Here is a 19,353-nt window from a genome sequence, read left to right as displayed (position 1 = left end):
AAACTGAATTTGGATCTGAAATGATTACGTACTGATCAAAATACGGAGAGGTCGATTTTAAACCAAAACTGAAATATGTGTTCAAGATCTTACCGATGAACACCCAAGTTTGATTGATGATTGCGGGAAGGATTCTCAGCGAAATTGAGTAGGGAAAGAGGCTAGGGTTTGATGGATATGTGGTGAGCACTTTTGGTTTTCAAAACGTTTTAAAATAATGAGTTAATCTCGAGAAATCCGGAGTAGAAGTTGGTTTGGGGAGGGAGGGAAACGTGCCTCTGCACGTAGGAGCTGTGAAAGAATTATTTCGGTTGGGCCAACCAAAGGCCCAACCGAAAGAAAAAGGCCTTTGGCCAAAACCAAACCCAAAAAAAATATCTCTAACCCAACTCAAACAAACGAATTTCAAATACGTAAACGATTCAAAACATTTCCGAAACGTAACGACTCAAAATATTTCCGAAAGTCGCAAATTAAATTGAAATTTTTTACGGGTTATTACATTCTCCCCAGCTTATTAAAAATTCGTCCTCGAATTTACCACAAAACCAGAACCATAAAAAAATCAATTATAACACGCATGAAAACTCACATAACTCAAAATACGAGGTAATGCATCCTCGACAGAACGAACGAAAACAATTACGCATAACAATTTCTGATTTCCAAAATTACTCACGACTGAGTGACAACTCAACGGAAACAAAAATAAAACTTCAATCTCAAAGATTTAAAATCAAACTCTTACCAAAAGATAATTTTACCACAAATGAAAACTGAGAAGAGTTAAACGAAACGAAATATACCTTAACTGGAAATACGTTGAAATTTTTTACAGACATTTTTCCCAATTTAAAGAATTACGACTTCGAATTTAAAACTTGGTCAAAAATTTGAATGATTACCACACGCATACGCAAAAAAATTTCTAATTTGGTACCTCAAAACACAGCATGTGTGCACAAATAAAAACTTTCCAACCGAGAATCACCACTACGCTTAACGAGGAAAATTTCTAAAAAAAACAAGTTCAAGTTTCAAAGACTACCAAAGCAACACCATAAGTGTAATGACAAATCCAAAATTCAAATCGTAATTTTACTACGCCAAACTCCAAAACTACAACTAAAACATACTGACACTCTTACTGGAATTAATCTTTCATCACTCAACGCCTACGCATTACAAAACTATTAGTGGTCAAAATACCAATTACCTCAAATGAGAAAGTTTATGCGCAATTCAAAATGTTGTCCTGCTTATAATTCCTCTTACAAAAAACGGCTTAAAACTAAATACCACTAGAATTGTCCTGGTTCAACTAACTAATATCAGTTCAAAAATTTCATCAACCTCGAGAACTAAGACGTAAGACAACACACCAATTTCTAAGGGATATATAGCTTAACTTTTGACTACAATATTTTCCAGTCTCGACATTTATTTTGAATCACTAAAATCAAATCGTAATCAATCGGATTATTGGCTATGCTCAAAACAAAAATTTTCTAGAAAAAGGCTTCCCGTAAACACAAATATATAATAACGTAATCCACTTTCAATTTGAAATCACTAGCACCTCAATTTATTTTTCACTTTCAACCGAAAATAATTAAACCGTTGAAAAATCACTTTGTTCGTAAACGTACCAACAAAATAAACTCTCTCATTTCATTTTTCTTTTAAATCATAATCGAATTTACTTTCTAAATAAATTCACAATTTTTTATATAATCTTTCGTTTAAAAAGGGTCTTAAAATCTACTTTTAAATCAAGCTGATAAAATTATATCACTTTTCCCAAAAATAAATTTTTTGCAAATGAGAATTCCTTTGTTTACGAAATAGTTTCCATACCGGTATTAAAACTTTTTAAAACAGACACTAAATCTGTAAAAACAAAATTGCTTTTAGTTCTTTATAAAATCACACGCAATGCATAACCAATGTTCTTCAAAACAAACTCCTCAAATCATATACTATAAGCTGACACAACTCTTTAATCCGAACTCAATATTTTTCCGCACCTACCACAATTAAACCTCGAGTGCAACTTATAACCATAGCTCCTATTTACCAAACGCTGATACTCCAACAATATAGAATAAATCCTTACAATGCCATTTTTCTTAAATCACTACCGTCGTCACTGAGTATTTGTCTAGTTTCCAACCCAATAAAAATTTCAAAACCGTTTGAAATTTAATAACCTTTTAAACACTATTTTCACAATATAACTCGCGAGTTTTAAAAAAAAACAGTTTTCTTGAATAATCTCACTGATAAAATTATTTTACATAATTGTGCGCCAGGGTGATGACAACTCTCATCCCCAAAGAGTTGCATTCAACCCTAATAATTTAATGCCGTGATGAATGTTCTAAATGCATGTATCAATTATTTATTTATCTTTTACTTGGTGATCATGCTCAATGCTCAATGCAGTTTCCTATTCGTGGCATTCCAAAATGCATGTTCATGACATGTCTGGGCACAATTATGTGATAAAACATTTCAATGAATTTTAACACGTTAACATTTGAAATCAAACTTTTTTTTTTCCTCCGAAACATTCTCTAGACATTACACTCTGTGAGACGTACACTCGTCCATTTTGACATATTTGCCCATCTCCATTATCCTAGTCCACCAATTTGAATTGTCAAAACGAAATAACCTAAAATCGACAACGAAACTAAAATTTACCTAACAACGAATTTCTCTTCAAATCAATTTGAAACTTTTCCAAAGGCATCAAAGCAACACGACCGCCTTCACAGCTTCAATATCAGTTTCGATATTTCACCGATCTATCTAAAGAAAACACTATTGTATGACTACACTGATCAAAACACTATTGTATGACTACACTGATCAACCCCGATTCACAGATACCATATCTAATTCTAGAACACTAACAACTGAACTTTCGACTACAACAAATTATTACAAACGAGTCCGACGTAGAAACACATAACGTTCAAAATTTCACGCACGAGGTAAACCCACATGAGAAGAATTATTCCACCGGTGCTGAGTAATTAATTCGCCTTCCTCCGACCAGGACAGTTTCAGGATTCGAATCTGCGAACAGCTCTTGAGAATCGCTCCTCAAATTTATTGATAAGAAAATTAATTATTTCGATTTCCAGGGTCAAACGCTAGATCCGGCTAAAACAATTATAACATCAAAACTAATCGCAGGGTAAAAGAAAATGAAGGTTCGAATCGCACATCGACACCAATACCAAAATTAAGCCAAAGAAAACTAGCGAGGAATACTCTCACGTGCTACTCCACACAATAAGGTCAACGAGGACAAAAACTAATATGGCTTAACTTAATCAAACACGAGATACAATAATAATAATATAGTAATATAGATCAAGAATTAATCACACAACCAAAAAGCACTAAAGCATCTTGCAGTAAAACAACTACTCATTAGGGTAGATAACCAAAATAATTTAAAAAGGTTAAGCACACAACATCTTATATGATCCACGAATTCCTACTGAATAGCAGTAATCTTAAATAGCCCAACAGCGATTAAAATATTAAATCATGTAATAATATGTTCAAAACGTCAACTAAGAATAAAACGAATTGTGATACTAATCAAAAGTAAACGTTAAAACCAATTTCGAAAGATAGTATTTACAAAATAGGTTTCAAGTTTATGTCGAGCCCCACAGTGTTAAAATTCATTTTCCGGAAACCCTCTTTTATAAAACATTAGATATAATTGTTCCCAACGCCTCAAATTAAAATCACCGAGCTAGCCGAGTGATTACCACTTCCAAACTCAACTCCCAATTTGGGTGACCCAAGTCAAACCCCTAATAACCAATTGTAAAAAAAAGTATACAAACATTCTCAAGTCCGGAAAACGCATTTCAAAACAAATCTTAATATTTTTAAATTAAGAAGCTCGACGTCACCCAATAACAACATCAGACTGATCGCCCAGGAGAGAAAACAACTATTCTTTAATAACCTTTTTCAAAAACACAAGTTTTAGTCAAAACTAGTAAATCGAGCATAAGGCCAACAACACTGAAGTGTTGACAACCAAATATGGTAAAAATTATAAAAATAATATTAAATTACCAAAACTGTAACACCTTTAAAAATAATTTTATTTCAAAATAATCATTTTGAAAACACCAAGGTAGACGTAACATTTTAATTTTTTTAAAATACGAGAAATTCATTTTATTACAAAAGAACAACCTCTTTTCAATCCTTAGTCAAATGTAAAACTTTGAAATAAACGAATTCCATTTTACTGGCAAGATACTGAAAATAATATTTTAGGGTGTCGTGTCCAGACTACCCATTTAACATTTTATGTCAAAACACCATTTAGGCAAAAATAATATCCTTAAGATAATTTAAAACCAATACGTGGCTAACAACGTAATTCGCAAAACGTGAAAAAGATTTTTCGGTCAAAAATCATTTAAACTCAAAACAGTGTCAAATTCTGGAAAAAAAAATCATTTAAAAAAAAAAATCAAGGCACTCGGCCAAAACCAGAAGTACTCTCAAACAATTTAACGTCAACAACATCCTTAAAGCATAACAGCCAACATATATCACTCAAGTGAAGAGCAACATCATTACGATAAGGCAATTAACATCATACTCAAGTATGACATAAAGAAAATTACCGATGCAAGATTTCCCGAGAAATCAAAGTAGTTTAAAATCATCCAAGTGAAAATAACTTCAATAAAATAAAATAAGAGCATCAAATCAAAGCATAAATACCGTGTCACGACCCAAAAATTAGGGCCGCGACCGGCGCTAGGGAATGGGAGTGGTAGCTCCGAAACCCGTAGCAAGCCTAAAATTTCACTATAAATTTTTCGCGAAACATTCTCAAAACGTTTTTATAAAACTTCTTTAAACGATACAAAACGATCTTTAGAAATCAGGGTCTTACAAAGCGATATCTCATATCAAGCAATGCCCTGTTTCTCACATATATATATATATAAACGGTTTAAAAGCGCAGTTTAAAACCTTTATACATGTCAGAGTATAAACAACATATATAAAACCGTTTGACAAAACATAATTACACTCTAGGACTCGACTACTGCAGCACTACTGATTTATTCCTTCTTTCTGTATTCGCGGACTTCTGGAACAAGGATAGAAGTCCGTTACATCTGATACTATACACCTGAAACATAACACTATTGGGGGGTCAGACAACGCTGAGTGAGTTCGCATTTACTTAAGATATTATAAATATAAATTGCATAAACATATATTAAAACAAACAACAATATTTGATCCGATGAAACCCTAATCTTAAATTAATACTATTTCCTATTCGTATCCTACTCATATTGTATCCATTAATATTATATCAAATCATTTTAATCCAAGTGGTACGGTCCCGAGATAGTTCAACCGAGTTACTCGTTACCACGTGACATAGTCCCGAGATAGTTCAACCGAGTTACATCATGTCACTGCTTAATCCCAAGGTGTGAGTCCCGAGATAGTTCAACCGAGTTACTCACTAGATACGGGTCCCGAGATAGTTCAACCGAGTTACTCACGTATCTAACAAAAATTATAATCCTTCTTTCCGATACCCAAACATAATTAGCGTATATTGAGCTCATATCAAACATTTTCAAATACAAACATCTATCGACACTAATTCTATGACTGACCCGGACACTGGTGATCACACAGCCTATTGACGCCCAATAGGTAGCTCGTTTCCTCGGATCATTTAAGAAAATATCACAATTTACAAATAACAACAATATATCAAATAATGCACCCAAGCGATATTATGAACAAAGTATCCACATGAATTATCCAAGTAATAATGCATATGCAATGCAATTAATGAATTATCACATAATTATCAACTTATAATAATAATATACGAAAGTAAATTGCAGAACTCACTAATTGCTATCCAAAGACTTCGGCCATAGCAAAGCCCTGTTGCGTTCTTTACGTTTTGCGCCCCCTTAATAGTCGCCTCGTCGAGTCTATGAAGATACGATAATAAATCGTAATTAAAATGGATCCTAATCCAAAGGTGTTCAAGCTATAGACTACTTAGCGAATAAATCAATTTATTTTGCCTTGGAATAAATTGATAACCTTTTAAAATATAACTCCTTTTAATAAATAACATTAGTCCAAATGTTATTTATTAACCATTCAATTTAGCTAAATGAAATTAATTATCGAGCTAAATCGATAATTAATTTAATAAGTCACTTTTCCATAATTTATAATTGATCTTAGCTCAAAACGTCAATTTATAACTCAATTGATTAACGACTTTACATTTCGTTAATTAAAATTAGTTTTTTTTTCCAAAACTAGCTAACTAGCCGACTTTGGGCTATTAAAACGTTTATTTAAAACGGCCCGACTCCCAAACAAATTTGACATCCTTATAGTTTGTAACCTTGTCTATAACTTTCATTTAGATTCTAAACTGAAATTATCGTCCTAAGGTGTCGGAAATTTGTCCTGAAGTCGACTCCTTAAAATTGGCAGCTTTGGCGTGCAAAACAGTTTACGAGAGCTGCTGTTTCGGACAGCGGAACAGGGTATCTACAGCGGATATTTTCCAAAAACAATCTGACATTCTTAAAATTCACACATCCCACTACAATATCCGTGAAGATTTCAACTGATTCCGACTTACCATTTGTTCACAATTTAATTCCAAAGTTTTCTTTTTATTATGTTTTAACACTTAATTTATTTTTCTAACTTATATTTTCAGTTTTTGACTTAACTTTAAACACGGATAATTTTTAATCCGACTTAACAATAATACTATTATTTTACCCATATCTCATCTACGTAACATCCTCTATGTATTCTACTCAATTTCGGGTTAAGATTATTATAGTTCGAGGTCCGTTTTTATAGGCTGAGTAGCCTTCATGGCTTGATTTACAAATTTTCAGATTTCATAATTTTGAACGCCCCATCTATTTCAATCATCACAGCCCTATTCAATCATTCAAATTCTAATCCGACTATCGCGTATCACTCTCTGTATATCCCTTACGATATACTACTCAAGATTTCTCAAAAATCATCGCTCAACGGCCTCCGTATCTTAATCCAAACATAGCATCATAAACAGTTTTTAGCTTTCATTTTCTGCATTTTACCAAATCAGTTTTAACCCACTTTAAACCATTATTTTAACTCCAATTCAACACGTCATGATTTAGACTCGATGTATATTCGAAATATAACATCCTAGAGGGGTCGGGGACTGCCCAAACAGTCCCCATGGGCTGCTGAACTGCTGCGGGTTGCAGCAGTTTTGCAGCGGTGTTGCTGCAAAATTGCAGCAGCAACACGCTGCAATTACGGCAGCAAAACGCTGCTGTTCCGACCCCTAATCCTCACTCCGACATGCTACCTTCTATTCCTAACCATAAACGAACCTTAAACTCCATTAATCAATCATAAACAACCCAAATCATAGCCCAAAACTCAAATTAAATAACAACTAAAAACAGGGCAGCAACTACACCTTATTTTAACTAAGCAAAACACCATCAAACTCACAATCAAATCCAAAACTAAAGAGGTTACCTTATTCGTGTGTGTGTTAGCTCTCCAACCGAGCTTGAATCGCTGGATTTGGTGGCCGGATTGTGAAGATATTGATGCCACCGTGGTGAGAGCTCCAAGTTGATGAAGATGGTGATGGGGTTTTCGGTGGAGGAGAAGAAGATGGGTTTTGTTTCTATTTTCCAATTCTAATCTTATTTGAGCTAGAGTATTCTTGAAGAGGTGGAGGTTTAGGTGCCTTTTTCCTATTGGTTTTATGGGGAAAAAATCTATATAAATACTTAGATTTGGCACCTCTTCCCACTAAATCCTTCAACTTTTAAATTTTTCAATTAAAGTCTAAAATGTTGTCGTAATTAAAAAGAACCTTGACGATTATTCTTTATTGATAAATAATGGCTCCATCACATTATTTATTTATCTAGGTCCAAATAATTTATTTTACGAACTTTATCGTAAAATTAACTCGGGACTTACCATTTATTTTATTTTAATTTATTTACTTTTCTTAGTCCCGCTAAATTCCAATTTATCAAATAATAAATTCCACTTAATTTATTATTTTACGATAATTTTAATAGACCCGCTTCGGTCTAAATTCTTATTTCTCGAACTTAATTCCGATGTCCTTGATTAAATTCTCGTACTTATGCTTCGTGGCACATTACTTGGTACTTTAAAAGTACGGGGTATTACATTCTTCCCCCCTTATAAAAATTCGTCCTCGAATTTTCATAATTATAGTAATACTCTTATCCATCAAGTATTACACTTCTTAGCAATTCTTATTGCTTCTTATAAAGACTTAAAGTCTTACTTTTTATACTATCGTTACCCAGATCATAAAGTTATAATAACTTCGCCTTTGTAATCCATTGTGTTCCTTAAAGTTTCTTACATCGTCATTTCTTGACGGTTTTCTAGTTACCCGTCTTTATTATCAAGTGTTTGATTTATCTTACAATAATTGCTAACATCCTTAAAGATAGTTGGTCTTGTCTTTACGTTCTTCTGTATCATACTTAATCGTATGGTGATGCTTAATGTCTGTTATAAAAGAGATGACTAATCTCTCTTCACAAATTTCCTTCGTTCGCGCGTAGCTGCTCTTTATACAATTCCCATTGAGATGTTAATCTAATCGTCTACCAACTTCTTGCCTTGATAGATTCACATCTTTTCACTTCTTAACGTTGGTATTCGCCAACCTTTGTCTATTGTTCGCTCCTTAATACCATAAGGGTAGTGTTATTCTGGATATCAACCTTGAACTTTCTTTGTTCCCCACTTTATGATATCAACTTTGACTTACTCTTTTTAAGTCATTTAAACTTATCCAAAATTTACTCTTCTATCTTACTTTGGTTGTCCTAATCGCTTATTCATAAGTGTTTGTTTACTAAACCAAACTGGTATTCGTGTAGTTCACAATATCTTTTACCATTTCCTTTTGTACTTCGGGTTGAAATTAAAACCCGAAAACTTCAAAAATTGGCCCGGAAGTCACTTCCTAGGGCTATAGTTAATTACTTGTATAGGCTGTAGTTTGAGCCTATGAACTAAGCAACCAATCAATCCTTTCTTGAAATACATTTAGTTTTCTTATACCTTATCATTCTGTCTATATTTTTCGTTTGAAGTCGAACTTCTTTCGATATTTTCTTAATCTCCTTAAGTGTTCACTTATGCTTTCCTTTTGTTGTTGAGTATAAGGTTAATCCTTTACCTTATCTCAAATCACATTCTTCCGTAGATTTCTTATTTTGTAATGTGTTATTACTTAACACATATTCCTTGCCCTGAGCTAGGGTGTTTCTTTATCTTATGTCCTTTAGTCCTTTGCTTCTTTCTATTATTCATCATGAACTATATTTTTTTTTTTCCATTGTAGTTTAATCGATCCTCTTTCGATTGTTTTATGAAACCTTAACCTTAGTCTTAACTCTTATTCGTTAGGTTGTACTATTTCTCGATGAATCTCTATTCCATTTTTACGATTTTATTGACTTTCGAGTTTATCGAAGTTCGACGTCATGGTTCTTGAAGTTTCTTGTCTTTCTCGTATTCGATCACGTACATGATTATCTCTTTCTACTTTTGCTTTCGCTGTGACACTCTGATTATCCATTTACTAACCATTGTCTTTATAGTTAGACTTATAAGGCCTTTCGTCCAATACCCTTATCCATGCCTTATGGTAGTTAGGAATGCCCTTTCCTTTACTATCAGTCAACTACTTCATGGCTTTCTGGATTCATGAAGTTGAATACCTACTTAGCAGTACCTTACATGTATCGCGTCCTTATTCACGATATATCTTAGCTCTCAATCCTTTAACCTCAACTATCTATATTAAATTTGTAGTATCCTTTACCAGTATCCAATGAGGTCCTTATCTTTTCTTTACTAAGTTTCTTGACCACTTTATACTTCTCGTTTTCATGTACACACTGCTTCCCGATCCTTTTTATTCATCTTATTCCGTTGTACATATTACCTTTGGATCTTTTAATCTTAGTGAATATAGGACTGATATCTCCTTTAGCATTGTCCAGTGAAGTTCTTAACTTTGTCTTAACTTACCTCCCGATCATCTTATACTTCTTGCTTCAACATTTTTCACCGCTCCTATAACTAGAAGGTCAAAAGTTACTCCTTTATACTTGTTAATGTGTTACACTCTTGGTCGTTTGCAGATCCATATGTCATATTCTTACTGATATTTCGTCTATCAGTGAAATTGATCTTATCCCTAGATCAATTTTATACTTCTTGACCCTATATAGAGTTCAATTGTTCCTTATTTTCTTGTTACTTTCCATGTAACGTCTTTAATTCTTTTCCTCGATTACCTTTATGGAGTGTCACACCATATACGTAGGTTGTTTAAGCCATATCTGTGTCGGTCATGTTAATCGATCTCTTCGTATTCTTTTGTCCATTTTTAATTTTGTTATACTTCCTTATATATAAATACCTCTTATAGGTGTCCTTCTTTACTGTCTCTTGTTTTAGTTTATCCGATAACACCATCGTGTTATAGCTCAACCCCTTTGTTGAGTCTTTCCTTCCTATTTCATTACATCCCTTGATGTCTATATAGCTTATTAGTATTATCGATCATTTACTTGTTCGCTTCTTTAAGCGTCATCGATCTATATCCTTGTTCCCCTTAGTGCGTATGTATTCGCACATCACCACTTCACATCATCGTGTCCATTATCTATATCAATCATATCTCTTGGTATCGATGTTTTCGATCATACACCTAGATGTCGTTACTCTCGATCGTCATTGCACCTCTTACTCTCGAGGTGACTTACTTTTCTCATACGATTACTGCCTTCATAGGTCCTATCTATGAGGTGTGAACTGTGTTCACTATTAAACTATCTCAATACAATCTTTTATATTTGTTATTGCTCTTTGTTAAAGTTTATATATTGGTGTCACAGGAAATTCCATCCGGTTTTCTTACGTTTCAAATCAATTTGACTTTGCCCGCGGGACTTTCAAAACAATTTCTTTTCAAATCGAACACCATTTCAATCATATAGTTTCAAAACTTTTAGTATAATTGTGCATCAGAGTGATGACACCTCTCATCACTAAAGAGTTGCTATTTAAAATTCTTTGAATTGCTCGTATCAGCGAATGCATGATGGAGAGTAAAATTATGGTTTTATATCAAAATATTTATACATATATGCTGATACTGCAATGTGTTTTCAATCATGTCTTTCATGCTTCCTATGGCATACTACATGTTGGGTCTGTGCACAATTATACTTTTAAAGGAAATCTCAAAACTTTATTTCTTTTGTAAACACCATAAGTCAACTCAGATCGGAACTTCTGTGACATTTTAACTTTTCTTTATATGGCTTTTTATCTATCTTATTGGTGTATTTTATTCTCGTTCTCTATCTTTCTATCACATACTATCAAGCTATGTTCAGGGCATAGCTAAGGTTATTCAGGCATATTTGACATTTTGTAGAGAATGTCGAACTCTTTCAATGTATGTATGATGTGTGTTCAATGTATGTTCTCTACGTTTTGTTTCCTTCCTAAAGGAATATCTTAGGTTATGCACCTAGGTTCTCATTCTTTCTAGTGCATCGTCTATTTAATAACGATCTATATCTGATACGATACATCTATGCCATAATGGCTTGTCTTATTGGCCAAACCATAGCAACTAAAAGAAATGTGATAGGACAAGGCATACGAGGACCAATACATGTGGCTGGGCCTCCTCTTGCCCATACACACTTGTGAGAGTCAATTTGTCACATGTCCTTCTCCGTATGCACATTGCGTATGCGTACTCTATCATAAATGAAACATGCATCCTTATCGCATACACATATCCCATATAGAACAAACAACGTTTCATAAAGCAATCGATCATATGGACTCGTATCCTATCGAGGAGAGTTGGAAGTTTAGAAAACAAACGAGGACCTATCAATGACATGACTCGAGTCCTATAGCTGCAGTAGTTCCTAACTTAACCTAGTGACAATGTCAAACCTAGGTACAAATGATCACCTATAAGCAATGGCCTATGAATCTAACCATTGCTCTGATACCACCTTTGTCACGACCCAAAAATTAGGGCCGCGACCGGCGCTAGGGAATGGGAGTGGTAGCTCCGAAACCCGTAGCAAGCCTAAAATTTCACTATAAATTTTTCGCGAAACATTCTCAAAACGTTTTTATAAAACTTCTTTAAACGATACAAAACGATCTTTAGAAATCAGGGTCTTACAAAGCGATATCTCATATCAAGCAATGCCCTGTTTCTCACATATATATATATATATAAACGGTTTAAAAGCGCAGTTTAAAACCTTTATACATGTCAGAGTATAAACAACATATATAAAACCGTTTGACAAAACATAATTACACTCTAGGACTCGACTACTGCAGCACTACTGATTTATTCCTTCTTTCTGTATTCGCGGACTTCTGGAACAAGGATAGAAGTCCGTTACATCTGATACTATACACCTGAAACATAACACTATTGGGGGGTCAGACAACGCTGAGTGAGTTCGCATTTACTTAAGATATTATAAATATAAATTGCATAAACATATATTAAAACAAACAACAATATTTGATCCGATGAAACCCTAATCTTAAATTAATACTATTTCCTATTCGTATCCTACTCATATTGTATCCATTAATATTATATCAAATCATTTTAATCCAAGTGGTACGGTCCCGAGATAGTTCAACCGAGTTACTCGTTACCACGTGACATAGTCCCGAGATAGTTCAACCGAGTTACATCATGTCACTGCTTAATCCCAAGGTGTGAGTCCCGAGATAGTTCAACCGAGTTACTCACTAGATACGGGTCCCGAGATAGTTCAACCGAGTTACTCACGTATCTAACAAAAATTATAATCCTTCTTTCCGATACCCAAACATAATTAGCGTATATTGAGCTCATATCAAACATTTTCAAATACAAACATCTATCGACACTAATTCTATGACTGACCCGGACACTGGTGATCACACAGCCTATTGACGCCCAATAGGTAGCTCGTTTCCTCGGATCATTTAAGAAAATATCACAATTTACAAATAACAACAATATATCAAATAATGCACCCAAGCGATATTATGAACAAAGTATCCACATGAATTATCCAAGTAATAATGCATATGCAATGCAATTAATGAATTATCACATAATTATCAACTTATAATAATAATATACGAAAGTAAATTGCAGAACTCACTAATTGCTATCCAAAGACTTCGGCCATAGCAAAGCCCTGTTGCGTTCTTTACGTTTTGCGCCCCCTTAATAGTCGCCTCGTCGAGTCTATGAAGATACGATAATAAATCGTAATTAAAATGGATCCTAATCCAAAGGTGTTCAAGCTATAGACTACTTAGCGAATAAATCAATTTATTTTGCCTTGGAATAAATTGATAACCTTTTAAAATATAACTCCTTTTAATAAATAACATTAGTCCAAATGTTATTTATTAACCATTCAATTTAGCTAAATGAAATTAATTATCGAGCTAAATCGATAATTAATTTAATAAGTCACTTTTCCATAATTTATAATTGATCTTAGCTCAAAACGTCAATTTATAACTCAATTGATTAACGACTTTACATTTCGTTAATTAAAATTAGTTTTTTTTTTCCAAAACTAGCTAACTAGCCGACTTTGGGCTATTAAAACGTTTATTTAAAACGGCCCGACTCCCAAACAAATTTGACATCCTTATAGTTTGTAACCTTGTCTATAACTTTCATTTAGATTCTAAACTGAAATTATCGTCCTAAGATGTCGGAAATTTGTCCTGAAGTCGACTCCTTAAAATTGGCAGCTTTGGCGTGCAAAACAGTTTACGAGAGCTGCTGTTTCGGACAGCGGAACAGGGTATCTACAGCGGATATTTTCCAAAAACAATCTGACATTCTTAAAATTCACACATCCCACTACAATATCCGTGAAGATTTCAACTGATTCCGACTTACCATTTGTTCACAATTTAATTCCAAAGTTTTCTTTTTATTATGTTTTAACACTTAATTTATTTTTCTAACTTATATTTTCAGTTTTTGACTTAACTTTAAACACGGATAATTTTTAATCCGACTTAACAATAATACTATTATTTTACCCATATCTCATCTACGTAACATCCTCTATGTATTCTACTCAATTTCGGGTTAAGATTATTATAGTTCGAGGTCCGTTTTTATAGGCTGAGTAGCCTTCATGGCTTGATTTACAAATTTTCAGATTTCATAATTTTGAACGCCCCATCTATTTCAATCATCACAGCCCTATTCAATCATTCAAATTCTAATCCGACTATCGCGTATCACTCTCTGTATATCCCTTACGATATACTACTCAAGATTTCTCAAAAATCATCGCTCAACGGCCTCCGTATCTTAATCCAAACATAGCATCATAAACAGTTTTTAGCTTTCATTTTCTGCATTTTACCAAATCAGTTTTAACCCACTTTAAACCATTATTTTAACTCCAATTCAACACGTCATGATTTAGACTCGATGTATATTCGAAATATAACATCCTAGAGGGGTCGGGGACTGCCCAAACAGTCCCCATGGGCTGCTGAACTGCTGCGGGTTGCAGCAGTTTTGCAGCGGTGTTGCTGCAAAATTGCAGCAGCAACACGCTGCAATTACGGCAGCAAAACGCTGCTGTTCCGACCCCTAATCCTCACTCCGACATGCTACCTTCTATTCCTAACCATAAACGAACCTTAAACTCCATTAATCAATCATAAACAACCCAAATCATAGCCCAAAACTCAAATTAAATAACAACTAAAAACAGGGCAGCAACTACACCTTATTTTAACTAAGCAAAACACCATCAAACTCACAATCAAATCCAAAACTAAAGAGGTTACCTTATTCGTGTGTGTGTTAGCTCTCCAACCGAGCTTGAATCGCTGGATTTGGTGGCCGGATTGTGAAGATATTGATGCCACCGTGGTGAGAGCTCCAAGTTGATGAAGATGGTGATGGGGTTTTCGGTGGAGGAGAAGAAGATGGGTTTTGTTTCTATTTTCCAATTCTAATCTTATTTGAGCTAGAGTATTCTTGAAGAGGTGGAGGTTTAGGTGCCTTTTTCCTATTGGTTTTATGGGGAAAAAATCTATATAAATACTTAGATTTGGCACCTCTTCCCACTAAATCCTTCAACTTTTAAATTTTTCAATTAAAGTCTAAAATGTTGTCGTAATTAAAAAGAACCTTGACGATTATTCTTTATTGATAAATAATGGCTCCATCACATTATTTATTTATCTAGGTCCAAATAATTTATTTTACGAACTTTATCGTAAAATTAACTCGGGACTTACCATTTATTTTATTTTAATTTATTTACTTTTCTTAGTCCCGCTAAATTCCAATTTATCAAATAATAAATTCCACTTAATTTATTATTTTACGATAATTTTAATAGACCCGCTTCGGTCTAAATTCTTATTTCTCGAACTTAATTCCGATGTCCTTGATTAAATTCTCGTACTTATGCTTCGTGGCACATTACTTGGTACTTTAAAAGTACGGGGTATTACATACCGACTGACTCGACGCAATCCTATCGGCGTAGGCAGAAAGTTTTAAAATCAAAAGATGACGTTTCAAAGACAAGACATGAACCTAATTCCGCAGTAGTACCTATGACTCGATAACAACTTAACAGAGTAAACACATAGCATGCAAATGGCCTTTGTTTGAAACCAAAGCTCTGATACCAACTTTGTCACGACCCAATTTCATGAATAGTGACCGGCGCTAGGGTATGGGTATGGTTGTACCAAAACCCGTTGCAAGCCTTGCGGAAATCAAATAAACATTTAAACCTGCAGAAAACTGCTCGGGGGCAACCGAGACTCCAACCTAAGTCTAGCAATTTATAATACAGTTCTAATATAAATAACTTAAGTAGCTGAAATATTCCACAGCATGCCTTAAATATAACAATAAAATATTCCAGTGTAAATATGCCAATAATAAATAATCGGTCTAATCGACAATTCCAATGCAATAACAAATGTAATATATAAACTAGTTCCACTGCGGTCTAAGAGTTTGAAAACAGAAACTAGTTTAATAACATAAAAACCTCCGAGGAATCAAAAGAATCGGAGTGGACCAACTTTCAAATCATAAACCTGGAAAATTTGGGAAAACAACGGGGTCAGATATACTGAGATGAGTTCGCAATACTATTTACATTTATTAAGTTTAAAACCCTTAAATCAAAATATTTTTATACTAATATAATATGATTATGGAAAAACTTTATTGAAATGATCCCAGCGTAAGTATGACATAGCATACCGATAAACCCAGAGTGGACGGGAACAAATCCTCGTCATATAAATATACCAGCGTAAGCAAGACTTTGGTCTGCCGTTTCCCAGAGTACTCACCGATGCACACAGTCTCGATACAAGCCTATCGAGTAGCTCGTTTCAATCCAGATCCATAATCCGTAAAAACAGTTCACAAACATTTATAATATTAAAATATGATGCGGTACTTAATAAAGCGGTAAATAGCACTACAAACTCACTGCTTGCTTATCCACGTGATCTTGGCAAACAGCTAACCCTGCTAGACTCCGAAGCACGAACAGTCGACGGGTCTAAAATAATAAATAGGTTAAAATCCGTTGACCCCTAACTCTAAGATCACTAGACACCACGTAGGACTAGCACAATTAAATAACCAGATAAATCACATAAGAACACAATTCTCAAATAAATTATAATGCCGTAATTAATTCAAGACTATTGAGTTCGTACTTAAATCCAATCCGAAAATATTATTAAAATAATATTTAATTGATAAATAAAATCAATTCCTCAAATAGTGGGTTAGCCGAGTTTTTTCAAAACTACCAAGTTAAACCCACATGTCAGTGACCCAAGTCCAAACCGACCCAACTGATATTCCAGAGTTTATAAACCAAAGTTTATAATTAATATTAAATAAGATATTAATTAATATCAAAATAGAACTCAATAGCTTGAAACTCAAGTAATTAAATATTATCGGCAATTATCTCAATTAATTAAATAACAAATAAAGCTAAAATATAAATTTAATTCCAAAGGCATTCTAAGCCCAAAATATTAATTTAACAATTAAATAATAATTAATAATAATTATTAATTTAATTTTTTAATATCCATATATTATTTTTATGCCTTAGAAATAATATAATTAATTTGACAAACTTGTAAATTAATAAAATCCCAAATACTTATTTAATATAGTCAATATATAATATTTCGTATAAACTATAATAAAATTAATATTTAATTAAACTTAAAATATTAATGCCCGAAGTAATTTCAAATTATAAAATAATATTATTTAAACCGCTAAATAAATAAGTTGAAATCACTTTCGTAATTTAAAATCAAACAAACAAGTATCACTAGCTAGTAATTAACTTTAGGGACTTATTTATTTTAATCACAATCTTTCAATGACTGAAATATACTTTTAGCCAAATCAACACTTAAATAGGCCAATCAACCCACTACACCTCATCATCTTCTCAATTACACATCTATATCAAACCAAACTCAACATTACAGTACACAAAATTCGTAACTCAAGCTTCCCGCCAATTTCATTAATTTCTTAAGCAACAATACAATTTAAGATTAACCCCTCAAGCAAGACACCTAAATCAAGTTAACAAATACAACAAAAACCGACTACCAAGGAAATCATATGCAGAAATTCTTAAGCCGAAAGCAAAACGAAGGAGTCGACACAAAACCAACGAAGAACACACCAATCCCAAATCCAAATTGCAAGTCGAGAAGTTTTGAAAATCAAAAGCTAATCCGAGTAATTATAGTCTTTAAAACCCAAAAACCCGAAAGCCATACGAAAAAAAATAATGGCAGTAACTAACAATATGTTACAGTTATATTCAATGAAATTCGATAAGACGGCGTCGATTGGTACGGGTTCGTTTACGTACCGTTTGACGAACGAAAGGTGTAGAAACGTAGATGCGTGAGTCTACTTTCACGGGAAACAAACGGAATTGATTTCGACCTCCAAACGGCTGCCAAACGAATCAAATTTCAGAAGGGTCGAATTAAACTTAAAACAAAAATTTCCAGAAAACGGTAAAACGGCGGCGATTGGTACGGGTTCGTTTACGTACCGTTTGACGAAACAAAAATTGGGATTTGTAGATACGCGAGTCTTCTATCTCTGGAAGGAAACGAAACTGAATTTGGATCTGAAATGATTACGTACTGATCAAAATACGGAGAGGTCGATTTTAAACCAAAACTGAAATATGTGTTCAAGATCTTACCGATGAACACCCAAGTTTGATTGATGATTGCGGGAAGGATTCTCAGCGAAATTGAGTAGGGAAAGAGGCTAGGGTTTGATGGATATGTGGTGAGCACTTTTGGTTTTCAAAACGTTTTAAAATAATGAGTTAATCTCGAGAAATCCGGAGTAGAAGTTGGTTTGGGGAGGGAGGGAAACGTGCCTCTGCACGTAGGAGCTGTGAAAGAATTATTTCGGTTGGGCCAACCAAAGGCCCAACCGAAAGAAAAAGGCCTTTGGCCAAAACCAAACCCAAAAAAAAATATCCCTAACCCAACTCAAACAAACGAATTTCAAATACGTAAACGATTCAAAACATTTCCGAAACGTAACGACTCAAAATATTTCCGAAAGTCGCAAATTAAATTGAAAATTTTTACGGGTTATTACAGGTCTATAAATAAAACCCAATTCGAGTTCATTTCATTTTAGTGGCATTTTCTCACTTAGGTTTCATGCTCTCTAAAAGCTCAAGTTCTCTAACCTAAGCTAATAATCAACCATAAACCCTGATTTTAGGCCTTTCTTATAGTAAACCTCCAAAGCTATCGGACCGGCCGGTTCGACCGGAAAACCCGCAAAAAAAATAATGTAATTTTTAATTTAAGTTGTTTTCCAGCATAACATGTAAGAACATTAAAATACAAATTAGTTTTTTTGTAAAAAAATCCATAGCGGTGTATAAATTGGAAGAGTACGGCGGTTTGTCGGAAATATTTTTTAATTTATTTAGTTTTTTAATAAAAAAAATTATATATAATTAATTTTTGAATTTATTTAAACATTTTTAAAATTGAAGGACTTATTTGTATTTTTTCAAACAGAAAAAAGATGATATAACCCTTATATTTAATTATTTTTAA

The 19,353-nt window shown here is 33.6% G+C and overlaps 1 long non-coding RNA gene across 2 annotated transcripts; it reads right to left on the bottom strand.

The window, feature by feature from the left end:
* Positions 1 to 4,881: 4,881 nt before the first annotated feature.
* On the bottom strand, positions 4,882 to 15,650 carry LOC126661238 (uncharacterized). Of its 2 annotated transcripts, XR_008789692.1 has the most exons (5): positions 15,019 to 15,648; positions 13,350 to 13,435; positions 7,606 to 12,616; positions 5,938 to 6,023; positions 4,882 to 5,204 (listed from the first exon to the last, which is right to left on the bottom strand). It is a non-coding gene; the product is annotated as an uncharacterized LOC126661238 (long non-coding RNA). The 2 variants fall into 2 exon arrangements; XR_007635565.2 differs by lacking the exon at positions 5,938 to 6,023 and having other exon boundaries at positions 15,019 to 15,650.
* Positions 15,651 to 19,353: the final 3,703 nt, after the last annotated feature.

The sequence above is a fragment of the Mercurialis annua genome, linkage group LG8, assembly GCF_937616625.2.
Source record: "Mercurialis annua linkage group LG8, ddMerAnnu1.2, whole genome shotgun sequence".
Classification (NCBI taxonomy): domain Eukaryota; kingdom Viridiplantae; phylum Streptophyta; class Magnoliopsida; order Malpighiales; family Euphorbiaceae; genus Mercurialis; species Mercurialis annua.
Note: the sequence above shows the minus strand (reverse complement) of the source record. Positions and strands in the feature narration are given on the sequence as shown.